Consider the following 13,580-nt stretch of genomic DNA (forward strand, 5'->3'; position numbering starts at 1 on the left):
CTCTCACCACAACTCCTACTGTAGCTCTTAAAGAATCTACTCTCACCCCTTTCTAATGCAACTTCCACGTGATAGTAGGGATGCTTTTCTCAAAATATAAATCAGATCATGTCATCACCTAGCCTAAAAAACTGAAGTGATTTCTCAATATACTTAGAATAAACTCCCAATTCCTACCCATGGTCTACAAAGTCCCCTGTGGTTTAGCTCCTGTTTCTCCCTCCAAATCCATCTTCTACCAGTCTCTCTGTTTATGCCATGCTGGCATCTTTCAGGTCTCTGACCATGCTGGAGATTTAGAGGGCTGTTTGACCTCTGTTCACTCTGCCCAGTACACTTTACCCTTCACTCTTGGCCTTCTTTTTCAGCTTAAAGCCTACTTTAATAGAGAGGCTTGTACCCTGCGCAAATGATGTCCTTCCCCCACCTCATGGTACCATACATATTTCCTGCATTTCAGTTATCATATTTTATAGTAAATATTTTTGTGCAGATTTACTTGTGTGATGTTTGTTTCCTTGACTAGACTATGGGCTCCTCCGGGGACAAGTTTGTCAATGTTCTTTGTATATGCAAAGTCTAGCCCAGTGCTTAGCACACAGTAGGTACTGAATTTGTAATTTTTGTGGTTGCATATTGATCAGACCTGAAAATATCAACAATGCTTATCCCATCCTAAAAAGGTCCAGCCAAATGGGTGATAAAATAATGAAATATATCTGACTATGTTCTGTTTCTTCAAACTTTTTAGTTCTAGAACCTTCCAGCACTCTTCCATTTTCTTACTAAAACTTTCCAGTTTGGGGAGTTGAGATGAGAAGTATTTTGGTGTTATGTTTCTTTGCTTTGCCTCCCTCCCCTCCCCAGACACATTTAGTTTTGTGCAGGAATGTTGCTTCTACAGGTATGGTTGGGTGCGAGGTGTTGGGAACAGGAGGGGTGGAAAGGGAAAAAAAAGGAATCGTATGGGGGAGGTGGCTGCCCTTGCACAGCTTGGACATCGTCCCAGCTCACCCACGTTGGAGTTTTTTTTTAATGCCATATACATCCAGTATTCTCCTCTTCCCACCTCTAGGAATCCAAAAATAAATGAGCTGTTGATCAAGGGCTTGGTGCTGGCAAAACTGGCAAGTATGGGCAGACAGGCTCCCAATTCTAGAAGTTTCCTCTTGCCACTACCACCCGCTGCCCCTGGCCCTCTCTTGAGATCCTTGAGCACCTATTTCTACTAAGTCCACTGGGTATTTCGTTCCATGTAGGTCCCTATTGTTATAGACTGCAGGAACCAGGATATGGGCTTTTGAATAGTTCTGACTTTAACAAAGGTCTGTTGCTTCATCTGCTGAATTATTGCTTCGTGCAGTTATTAGAATGAAGGCCTTACTTCTCTCCAGCACCTGTGCTCCTATTTTCTCTCTTCCCTAACAAGAACAACTTGCTACAAATCCCTTTTGATATTCACCTCATCATTTATGGATCCACTCTGCATTTGTTATGGAGATGGGAGGGCTAGATGCAGGGATTCTCTTAGGAGGATGTCACTGGCCCAGGGCTCCCCCTGTCACTCAGGTCAAGCCTTTGGTAGAAAGTTATCAACCATCTTGTTGTAGTAACTCACCCATCAACTCAATTGCTTGAAAAATGTATAGAAATCCACCTTGTTGATGCTAGAAAACAGCCCTGATTCATTTGGACTTTGATTATATCTTTTGCTAAGATTGAAGTTAACTCGAAACAAATGATTTTTTCCATTTGGGTGCAGGGGAGGAATAAGGAGGGGCTAAGGTAGAAGGAGGAGTAAGAAAGAGGAAGAAGGTACTGAAAAGGAGGATCTAGTACTGGATTTCAGTTCCCACTACTGGGAAAAGGTTCGTTTCCAATTCTGCATTTCAAGAACAAAAAGACTTTCTGATGATCTTTTTTATTCTTTTTGGATCAGTATGAATCCTTAGCAGTTAATTTATGTCTTCCTGAACTTAAAAGGTTAAAATATTTTGGGAAGTGAAATGAATATATTTAAGGATGGTTACAAAGTCAAGGCAGAACACTTTAAATCACTGTTCCCCAGACATAATCTGAGTCACAGAATCTGTTAGGGAATAACCTGAAGGCTTTACTTAACTATGATAGTTCACTCATTAGTTTGTCCATTCATTCAACATTCAGCAACTACTTTGACCTGTGCACTGTAACATCCAAAGTACTTTCCCCCACCCCATTGTCCTTAATTCTCACGAGAACCCTGTAAGGTAGTCCTTTAACAGAAATTACCAGTTTAGAGAACAAGAAACCGAGACCCACAGAAGTTAGTCAGTTATGGAACTTTAACTGGAACCCAGATCATTAGACTTCGCATCAGATTCTCTTTCAGTTCTACCTAACTCGAACTTAACCAGCATTTCTTAAGTGAGCAATGTGTTGGGCACAAGTGTCGGAAAACAAAAATGAAATACTCTTACCCTTGAGGAGCACCTACCCTATTGAAGAAAGGCAGAGATCGAGGCAGGGGTGTGGGATGAGGTAAGTGCATGGGTCCTCGGAGTCTGGTGTAGAAAATGGTTGTAGGAGGCAAGACTGGGAAAACTTGGAGGGACTTAAGCACTTGATTTCTCGATTTGCCATCACCACCACCAATTTTTCTTAATCTGTCATCATCAAGTATGGCTTTTATTACTATCAGAAGTTATCTTTTTCTGTCCCCACTTTCTTTTGAATATTTGGCTAGCATTGTAGTGCCAGTGTCTCCAGGGAGTAAGGTTATTCTTGGTACCCTGAAGTTTCCTCATTGAATGCTGCTGGGCTAACTAATGGTAAGACTGCTGCAATCTTGTCTGGTGGTGTTATGCGTGTATCATTATATCCAATCCATCCTTGCCTGGCCACAAAGAGGAAACGGTTACAACCACTGGCAGATAGGCCCAACCCTGGTTGGGCTGGGTCTTGGTGACGACAGTGCTATGGAAAGTGGTCTGGATGCAGGGCTGGCAGCTGGAGAGATCATCTACCCATTTATCACACAAAGATCTGGGATGGCCAGAGCGAACTTGGGCTTAGAGTGAAGCAGGCATCAAGGTGTATTAGGTGTGCAGTTCCTGCTAGGGATGCTGTTGGGTTCTGACATCCAGGCTGCAGATGTTACTGGAGGCTGTGTGCTCTGGGAGAGGATGATGCTGGATGATATGACCATTCATGGTGGAGCCTGTCAGTTTCAAGAAGATACAAAAATCAGGTCCAGGCAAAGCTCTGGCCTGCAGACTGAACCTAGCTATTGATCGTGGTGGTGAAGATAGCCAAGGCTCTGTATGTGCCCAGGCTCATGGGGATCTTCCCACGTTGGGTATTGGGTACACTGAGATGTCTGGGTTATTTCTGTTCTAACCAATATGGGGTGAAAAATTCAGAGAAAAGAACTGCCGAAGTGGGGGATATGAATGCCCACACTGATGGCAGAGTGGGAGGTAGGACACAGCATCTGAGAAGAAGCCACAGAGTTTTGTTTGGTTCAGAGTCAGGACATACTTGGGGCCCTGTCCCGGCTTGGGGACTATCTTTTGTATGACCTAAAGCAAGTTTTAGTACTTTTCTGAGTTTCTGATGATTCAGTAGGTTCTGTGCCCCCTGGAGTATCAGATCATATTCATATTGGTTTCCGAGCATCTAATGCAGTGTCTCCTTCACAAGAGACGGTCAGTGAACTTGCGCAAATGGGGTGAGTAGTGTGAAGAAGGACATTAGTTTCAGGGGAGTGGGGCTTCTGAGAAGCATGGTCCTCACCCTCACCCCCTTGATTCTGATGTCTACCCCCATGCCCTTTACCAAAAATCAGTGATTCAAATAATAATATACTTCCCAAAGTTCCTAATAGATTGTGATTCTCCGAAGGAAAAAAAAAATGTTTTGCTTTAGCATTCACTAGTCAAACCTGTTATAAAAATCAAAAATAAATGGCCAGTAGCCCCCAGAGAACTCCAAAAGGCAGTTTGTCCACCAGGAAAACTCTGGGGGTGGCCTCAGAGAGACACCAAAGTAACAAGAAAACCTCTTGACATTTGCTGATGCTCTGAAACACCAGCAAACAGGAGAAGCACACTAAGACCCAGGGGGCAGGGATAGATAAGAGATTTACAGATCACCTCATCTCATTTAGGTTAACGTGCTCCGCATGGGTGCTGTTTGTTGTTGCGGAGACAAGTGTCTCCCAGAGTGAAAGGTCTTCTCTAAGAGTGAATGCTCTGTTCTCACTTTTGCTATAGGTCCTAAAGATGTGGACAGCATTAACTTTAGGCCAAACATTGAAGACCTGTGAATTAAGCAACTAATTGCATTTAAAAGAATTCACTTAGGGCTTTTCAGTGTCATAGGTGTGGTTGTGAGATAGGGAGATAGATAGATAGGAAGAAGATGGATATCAAACTAATATATAAACATTACATAATTTAGAAGATAAAAAAATAAGGGAGGAGAAAAGCATTCAAAATCCTACTACCCTAAGACAACCAAACTATTTGTTTATTGTGTATTCTTGTTTATATCCCATTTATTTTCTATGAAGAGTATTTTTAAACATAGTTATAATATGCCATATATATATATATATCCTACTTTTCACTTTATTTATTACCATAAGTATCTTCCAATTCCAATTTTTAAAAATTAGATTACACTTCATCATTCTCCACCCAACACCTTTTCTCTCAAGTCAGTCACAATGGGACATGGAGGCTGTGCGTATTTGTTGTTGTTAGATATAACACTTAGATACCTATATTCATATAACGACTTTGACCCTATATGTTTGAGTTTTTTCCTGTATGTTGTATGCACCTCAAAGATGGGTTCCTAGAAGTAGAATTACTAATTCAAAGGGCTGAACTTTGATTCTTGAGACATGTGACCCAATGGATCACTGAAAGAGTCATGCTAACCAAAATATAGTACGACAGGATTCAATCTCACTGAATTTCACCAAGAATTATTTAAATGTCAGCCTCCACAGTGGACATAAGTATTGGTCCAAAGATTTTATAGCCACTTAGCAGAGAGGTTGATAGATGTGGGAAAAGATAGGAAAAAAAGGAAGAGACACTTAAAACTCAAGTAGTGCATGGGAACTAGACACCATTGGTAACTGACAACTGGTTAGAAATTAATGAGGCATTACTGAAGTAATGTACATCAATGTAATAGCAGCTTTCAGCTTTCCAGAGTGGATACAGCTGCAAAATAAGTGATTCAGGGTGGACTTGTTGATGGGAATCAACTCTACCACTAATTTTGGGGGTTGTCTTTGCAAACCATTTGTCTCTCTGGACCTTTCAACTACAGAACTAATAGGCTGAAGGCTGAGGAGAGTTTAGATTATAGTGTCAAATCCAGATGATGAAGACAAAGTCACAGAGTCATGGGTCCAGTCAGTTATTTCCCCTTGACACCCAGAGTTACAACTCTGATGAGATCAACAGTTCTATCAGAGCTGTACAATGAAATGGCAGACATCCCGGGAAGCTCTTGGGGCTCCTCCCAACCTCAGTTATGAATCTGAAGTTCTGTATGCCCCATTTGGACTGATGGTAAAGATTCTTCAGGGCCTTGTTTTCAAGAGAATCTCCACAGGAAAATGTTGAATAAGCAGATCAGGGAGGTGGCTTGAGTCATCGACCACCATAACGACATTTGGCCTTTGGTGCCTCCCTAGTGCTCTCCATCCAGATGATGACACACAAAAATTAGCCATACTGCTTTCAATTTAGTCAACTGAAAGAATAAAGGCAAGTTCCCTCATTGTCCGGACTCTGTTTTGCAGGCAGGACCTCTCAGATTTCAAGAGAATCCTGGGGCACTTTTTGGAGGCTTCTAGTATGGGGGGGGGGGGAGAGAAAGAGAGAGAGGGGTTATATATATGTGTATGTGTATATACACATACACACACATATATACACACACACACACACACATATATATATATACACACACACATACACATATTTGTGGTTTTGTAACATAAAAACTGTGAAGATAGTACAGAGAACAATCCTGTACCCAGTTTCCCCCATTACTAACATTTCACCTTAGTATGGTACTTTTGTGACAATTGATATTCACACAATATGATTAACTAAAGTCCATCATGTATTCAGATTTGTTTAGATTTACCTTCTGTCTTTTTCCATTAAGTACCACTTTACATGAAGTTATCATGTCTCCTTAGGCTACTCTAGGCTATGGCAACTTATCAGCATTTCCTTGTTTTTGATGACCTTGACAGTTTTGAGGAGTACTGGTCAAGCATTTTGTCCGACGCCCCTCTACTACAATATGTCTGATGTTTTTTCATAAACAGACTGGGGTATAGGGAAGACCACAGAGGTTATGACCCATTTCACCACCTTATATCAAAGGTACATACAATCAACATGGTTTATCATTATTTGTTTGGTTGGTTGTTCATGGTTTATCGTTGTTGATATTGACCTTGATGTCCTGGCCGCTGTAGTGTTAGTCTGGTTTCTCCATATAAAATTACCTCCCCCTCTCCCCTTATTATACTATGCTCTTTGGAAGCAAGTCACTATGCCCAGCTCACACATAAGGAGAGGGGAATTATACTCTCCTTCCTTCAGGGGAGAGCATCTACATAAATTATTTGGAATTCTTCGGCATGGGAAATTTGTCTCTTCTCTTCCATTTATTAATTTTTCCCATAATTTATTTATATCTGTGTAAATGTGTAGGCATTTATTTTATACTTCAGGTTATCATCTAATATTATTCTATCTTGTCACTCAAATTTTGCAGCTTTGCCCCTTGGAAGCTCTTCAGGTGGTGCCAGTGTCTCTGAAATATTCCCCAGCAATGTATGGACTTTTGTGTACTTGTTTGGTGTCTTTTTCTCCCCCTCCCCCCCCCCCTTTTTTTTTTAGCAAATCCTTATTTTATGGTACAATCTGGGTATTAGGTGTGTTCATTGCTACTGTGGCTTCATTGCTTCTAGTCCAAATATATTTTAAAATTTACATTTTAAACAACAACATACACAGGTTCCAATATAATCACATGATTCAGGACAACTCTAGATTTAGTAATAGTATGAAATCTCGGCACCATGAGAGACTGGGAGGGCTCCTACACTGGGTCCTGCAGCAGGATCCGCACACAAAACTTACATGTGAAGGTCTTCTTGTGCACCACTAGAACTGAAGCAGAACCTCAGTGGAGAACATATCAGAAGTCCAACTCTGAGGCCTGCTCTGAATGTAAGGCCACACCAAATGGCTCTTTTGCAGGGTTGCACACCCTATATCCTCTTTCCATGATGAGCTATGGAAAACAACAACAAACCACAATGATTATAGAACCAGGGCATCAGAATTCTAGATTGGCTCTGCCAGCGATTCAGTGGATGTGGAAATGCCTTCTGTCTGGGCCTCAGTGTCCAATTGCATACTATCATTAACATTGGATTGGATGTTTGCTAAGGACCCTCCCACTTCTAGCACATTATAACTCAGGAGTTCTATACTGAGAGTGTAATTGACTCCATGTCTCCGTGTACATGGACAGCAATATTTCAGAGGGCCTAAGCCAAAGGAGAAACGGTGGTGGTAGGATGTGACTGCTAATGATTAAGGGCTGTTTTATTACTTCCTGAGGATGCCAAGGTCTGACAAAGACCTTATTTCATCTAGACAGTTGGGTCTGAGAAGTTTAGACCTTTGTCTTAAAGAACAGAGATCAAAAAAATATAGGAAATACTGATTGGAAGTATCTCTTTCATTGTCTTCAAGTTTGTTCTGGAAGATCAATGGTTTTTTGTTTGTTTGTTTTTAGTTTTTTTTTTTTTTTTGGTAAGGGCAAACTCCTCATCTGTTATTTCCTCTAACTTCAAATCATTACTTTTAAGGCAGTTATGGCTGAATTACCTCTAAGTTTCTTACTAGGAATCTCTCTCTAGGTTTTTTTTTTTTTTTCTTTCCTTCCTTTGTGTGTGTATGAATGTTAGGACATATTTTTCATATCCACATGGGGCCCAGTGGTTTAAAGACTGCCCAGTTTACAAGTGTCATCTCTTTCCTATCATTGACTGGGACAGTTTCCAAAAACAAACAGAAGGCAAAAAAAAAAAAAAAAAGAACGATAGTGCTGAAAAGACACTTGGGAACTGTCACAACTGATTATGAATGCTGGAGAGCAAAGGTACAAGGTCTTAGAACCTGTCTCTTCCAACTCAACATCAAAAATCTTCAATTGGTTTTTGGACCCACTCAGCAAAACCCCAGACTTTGGTCTACAATTGGTTAAAAATTGATAGAGGTGAGGATTCTGGGACTGCCTTCTTTACTTAGAAGTTTAAATTTTAACCCCTTCCCCCATGCCAGGTACACATATGATACAGCTCCTTTCCATTGCCCCCCCATCTTAAAGTTATATAAATATGTATTTGGATATAAAGGTATAGAATTTAGAACAGAGACACGTCGTGCAAATCATCGGAGTTATTTCTTTGCAAGGCTGAGGAAACTGAGTCCTGACAAGTGGTTTTGCTCTCCATAAGGGAGTTACAGGCAGGACTGTAATTAGAAGCCAAGGTTTTTTTGGCAACAAATCCAGGTTTGTTTTTTTTTTTCTTCCTACCTCACACCATGCCCCTGTGGAGTTTCGTGTTTGTGTGCATGTGTGTGGGTTTCTGTATGTACCTATGTTACATAGACACGGACATGTAGGAAACATGCACCGAGCATCTGTAGTCTGACCTCAGGGAGCGGTGTAATGACTCGAATTTCAGGCAGCTGAAAGGTTTCTGCGGGTGGAGGGTGAAATAAACAAGAAAAGCCACTGTGGAGATGTGAATGGAAAAGTACCGAAGCGCTCCCTCCCTCCGCACATTCTTCCGCTCTCCAGCTCTGCCTGCCAGCGAGCTGGCTTCAGATAGGCTTCTTCAGGGTCAGGTGTACAGAGGGCGGTGTGGAGAAGAAGGGGGAAAAAATGCAGGCACAACACGCAAATCAAGTTTTTCCACTTCTAGCCTTAGGTAGTAAAGACAGCTAAGTACAGGCAGGCAGCCGCAGGGAGGGTGGGCCAGCTACCCAGAGTTTACAAACACTCAAGTGCTTTCCTCTCTTCATCCCTTCCTGGTCCAGCTGCTGCTTTTCTTCATGCTAGAGTTTCATAGGAAGTGAAAACCCTGCTATTCAAAACAGTGATCCAATGCAATAAACAAATGATTAGGCACGCCCCCCCCCACTTCTCTATTTTAAGCTCCTGATATTTATTTCCATTTTTAAAAAGTGAGAAAAGTGTGGAAAATCAGTGTTTTGGGGGGAAAGTCTGAGCTAGGCTAGAAAAGGTTTCTAAAGAAAAAAAAAAGTCTCAGAATAAAACAGGCTGAAAGCAGGCAGCATATGGATCAAAATTAAACGTTGACACTTCTTTTTCAGAAGGTAGTAGCTGGAAATCATCTTCTGTTTTTTTCTTTTATTGTCTCGAAACTTTCTGCTCAATTTCTGTAAAATATACCAAGAAATCTCCTTTCTCCAAGGATAATATAGGGAGCGTGTCTACAATAACTGTAAATGAAGCATTTGAGAGAAAAGGAATAGGTAAAATTTTCTGCAGCAGGTGGACAGCACCACCCACACCCAACAGAAGTAGTGTCGAGTACCACAGCTTAGGTGACAAACATAACCAAACCCAAATGTCCATCAAAACTCAATAGTAGCATCATGACCAGGAGTTCGTTTTGAAGACCAATTTACAGTTAACTAGGAAGCCAAAGCAGCCTCGCTTTCCCCAATTCTGCCAGAAAAACAGGACACCCTCCTCTAAAGCCAGGCTGTCAGATCACCCTCATTCTGTGAAATGACGCAGGACCATCAAACGAGGACCCATTTTCAGGTGTGTCCTGGGGTCACACATGCCTGGGGTCATACATGCTCACACACACAGGGGGGGAGTTGTATAATTGATTACAAGGTTCTTTCCCATTCTAAAATCTATAATTCTGAGATGTGATAGTTGAAAGATATACCAAAGTACCAGAAGTTCCTGACAGGTGAAACCGACTTCCTGTTTGGAGCCCCCTTGAAAAGAGGACAAGACAGTATTTATTCCAAGGACAGCTTCCTTTTCATCTATGACTGAATTGTGGGGAACTGGATGCAAAATCTGTCCCTTTCCTTAAATAGATGTAGTATTAGGACCAGGCTATTTTATTTGTAACAAAGCTTATATTTACCCAGCAGCTGCGTTCAGGAACCTAGTACTATGCCCAGTCCACTGGGCAAAGGGAATGGCCTGGTCCTCTGTTCTGAGTATTACTAGCCAGTGATCATTAAATAACAGGACTGGGTGATACATGGTCCCTCTGAGTCTGCAGAAATCACTCATAAGACCCCAGACACAGAATCACTCTTTAGAGCTTCTTAAGGTTGATTTAAAAGAATTTGAATATATTCAAGTCAATCCTTTCTTTAATCCTGTAACATAGCACTGCTGGAGTAAAGGAGCCCACACAGTGATGCCAACTGGCTACTGATGGGGAGAGATCAAGAATGAGAGAAAGGAGGACAATGTGGAAGAAATTCAACTGATATAAAATCCGACAGTTATGTTCCCAGGATTTGAAAGGAGATTGAGAGACGGGTGCACAATTTTCCTCACTGTTCATTCGGTAGAGAGAAAGGGATCTACCTAAAGTCTCTATCTTTCGAATATTTTCAATTTTTTTTCCTTTTAACAGTGCCCTTCTGATCAATTTCTTTCAATGTAAACACTGATTTGGTTAAAAAAACAAAACCAAAAAACCACCATCATAGAAATGTGGGACTTTGGCACTTGGTTCCAGAAATAATGTGTTGAGAAGGTTTGAGTTCCGTGGTGGTGGGGTTAATTATCTATAAACTAGACCTGGTGGGTTTTCCTTCCAAGGGCTGCCTGCAAAGAATTAAAAAGGTCTGAGGTGCAAGAAGGGTGAATTCCTTCCCAGCCCCCATTCTGGCTAGTTCTACTGCCAGTGGGAGCAGATTTCCCTCTGCTCTGCAGCGCCCCCACGGGGCTAAGATTGGAGTGGCAAAGAGAACGCAGGAGGGACAAACCGTGTTTAAGGTTGGGGTGGTGGGGGGCGATGGCAAGAGACCAATGAGGCACGGTGGCAACTTTGATTAGAAAAGTGACTAAAAATCATAAAAGTAACTCCATCATAGGATCAATAACAGAGCAGAGCCATATATTTCACATTCCAAACCCTATACAGATACACCTGAGAAACCTTGAAGTTCTTCCTACTCTCAAAGACAGAAAAAATATCACACATGTAAATGCACAGAGAAAATCGCTTTGGCAAAATCGGGGTATCGTTTTGAATCCAGTGGAATTCATTTAAAACTCTGAAAAGGGAGGGGAAGGAGACAATAAAAAAGCAGATAGTCCGCCTTCTGGCAGAATGAATCTGCACTTGACAATATCATGTGTCTTTGGGGGTAAAATGTTCATTTCAACAACAGTGACAGGATTAGGCCTATGTATATTTTTCAAAAATCCTTTACAAGACAGGCTTTTCTGCAGAGGCTGCAGTAATCCATCTGTCAATAAGTATTAAAATATTCAGATTTCATAGGAACAGACACTTAGGCATATTTTCTAAGCTCCAGAACTTGCGGAAAATAATCAACCCCTTTGGACCTCTTCTGGATCTAAAATTCCCTACACTGCCTTTTAAAGGTGGTGGCGGCGGGAGGGGTGCACTGACAATAACATTTTCAGCAACAGATCTGAACTTCTTACGGACTTTTCCAGGGAAAGAGATCCCAGATATCCCAAGAAACAGCCCATAATCTTTCGTAGCTCTGCTCACCTCTCCATTTTAAACCCAAATTTGAGGTTGGGAGAGGTAGAGTATTTTGGGACATATCTTTTTTGGAAATTAACAAGTGCAGAAATTTTGTGGAACCTTTAAGAACTCATCTGTAATTTAATGAGTCGCCTGAAGGACTCTCAAAGCCAAGGCTCAGAACAGCATGACCTTTGAAAGCTGCTTCTGGTCCAAACATTTTGGGTTAATTCTTGAGGAATCTGAAATATTATTTTCCCCTCACACCCTTTTTTTAAGAGAGAGACATAAAAGAAACAAGAGTCTCCCTCATTCGGGGATGAGTAGGAGGGGAAAAAACCCCAACCAACATTTAAATAGGGAAACTGGCAGTTCTGAATAAACAAACCAAGGCCCACAGTGAAATGATTCCGCACTGCATTTGCCTTTAAAAAGAAAGGAAAGAAGGAAGAAAGAAAGAAAAGAAAGAGTTCCCCCCACTTCTCCTCCTCCTCCTCCCAAGTGAGCTCCGGAGCTAAGGAGCCTGTGCTGCGTGCCGCGCGCTGTAGTTGTAGCACAGGCTGTTCTAAACACACGCAGTATCTGTGATACTGGCACGGCAGGCCTTTAGAATTCCCTCCGGCTGATCTCTTAAACACAGACAGAAGAGATTTTTTTACAACGACCTTGAAACGAGCCGGGGGGTGGGGGGAGCGCGGGGGATCGAGATCTTAAGAAAAAGCAAAACACAAACATGTATTTGGTTCACCTAATTCGGTAGAACACACGCGTACACATACCCAAATACACACACGTTTCTTTCAACAAGAAATGTCCTAACAGTCAACAATAACAGAAAGAGTAAACCCACCACTTGCTGTCCTGGAAAGAAACAAACCAAACCAAAACAAATCCTTTGAACATGTCCCTCAAGTGCAGGAGAGCCTCCTCTCAATAAAAAAAAAAAGTCCAAGGGAAAAAGAAAATTGCACCCCTCCCCCCCAAAAAAGTGGGGGTTGGGATTGTTATATGCGATCAAAAATTGAAGCCGCTCTCAATAGTCTCAATATTAAAATAACACATCTTCTTTAAAGCGCTTGAGCGATTAGAGAGTGGGGGGGGGGAAAGCACACACACACAAAACAAAATCCAACCGACGCGGGATCCTAGTATTTACGTAACACCACAAACTTGCAAAAGGCAAAAATCAGAAGAAAAAAATCCGAAAATCATCAAAATACAACCACCAAAAAAAGAAAAAAAAATCCCAAGCCACCACATCAACAAGGAAAAAAAACCAACAAAACAAAACCGAAAGACGTCCCAAATAAAATAAAGCAAATGAACCCACCGAAAACTGCTTGGCAAATATTTTTCTCGTGGTGCCTAATATTCTAGCTGGAAAGAGCTGTGGTGTTTATTGTTTTTTTCTCTTACTCGCCTCTAAAGCTACTATATATAACAGACTTTTTCCAACGGGTCGAACCTCTCTCTCCCTTTTGTGTATTTAGCTCGAGTAGCTGAGTTTATGGGTAAGAGAGGAGGAATTAGCCCCAGACCCCGGGAAAGCAAAGCGCACTCCCCCTCTTATGTCACCGAATAGCAAATTAGTTCTCAGAATTCCAGAGGCCGAGCTTTGCTACAGCGAAGACGCCGACGTCACAGAGGGGGTGCCCACGTGACGCTGGCGGAGCAGACTGTACCATCGTGCGGGGCCCCGGGAGGGAGGGACGCCGTCTGGCCCCTCGAGCCTCGAACCGGAACCTCCGAATCCGAG

The 13,580-nt window shown here is 41.9% G+C and overlaps 1 long non-coding RNA gene across 1 annotated transcript; it reads right to left on the reverse strand.

The window, feature by feature from the left end:
• Positions 1–4,584: 4,584 nt before the first annotated feature.
• Positions 4,585–13,393, reverse strand: LOC132010049 (uncharacterized). The gene is made up of 3 exons (XR_009402136.1): positions 13,155–13,393; positions 7,164–7,317; positions 4,585–5,853 (listed from the first exon to the last, which is right to left on the reverse strand). It is a non-coding gene; the product is annotated as an uncharacterized LOC132010049 (long non-coding RNA).
• Between the last annotated feature and the right edge of the window lie 187 nt (positions 13,394–13,580).

The sequence above is a fragment of the Mustela nigripes genome, chromosome 2, assembly GCF_022355385.1.
Source record: "Mustela nigripes isolate SB6536 chromosome 2, MUSNIG.SB6536, whole genome shotgun sequence".
Classification (NCBI taxonomy): domain Eukaryota; kingdom Metazoa; phylum Chordata; class Mammalia; order Carnivora; family Mustelidae; genus Mustela; species Mustela nigripes.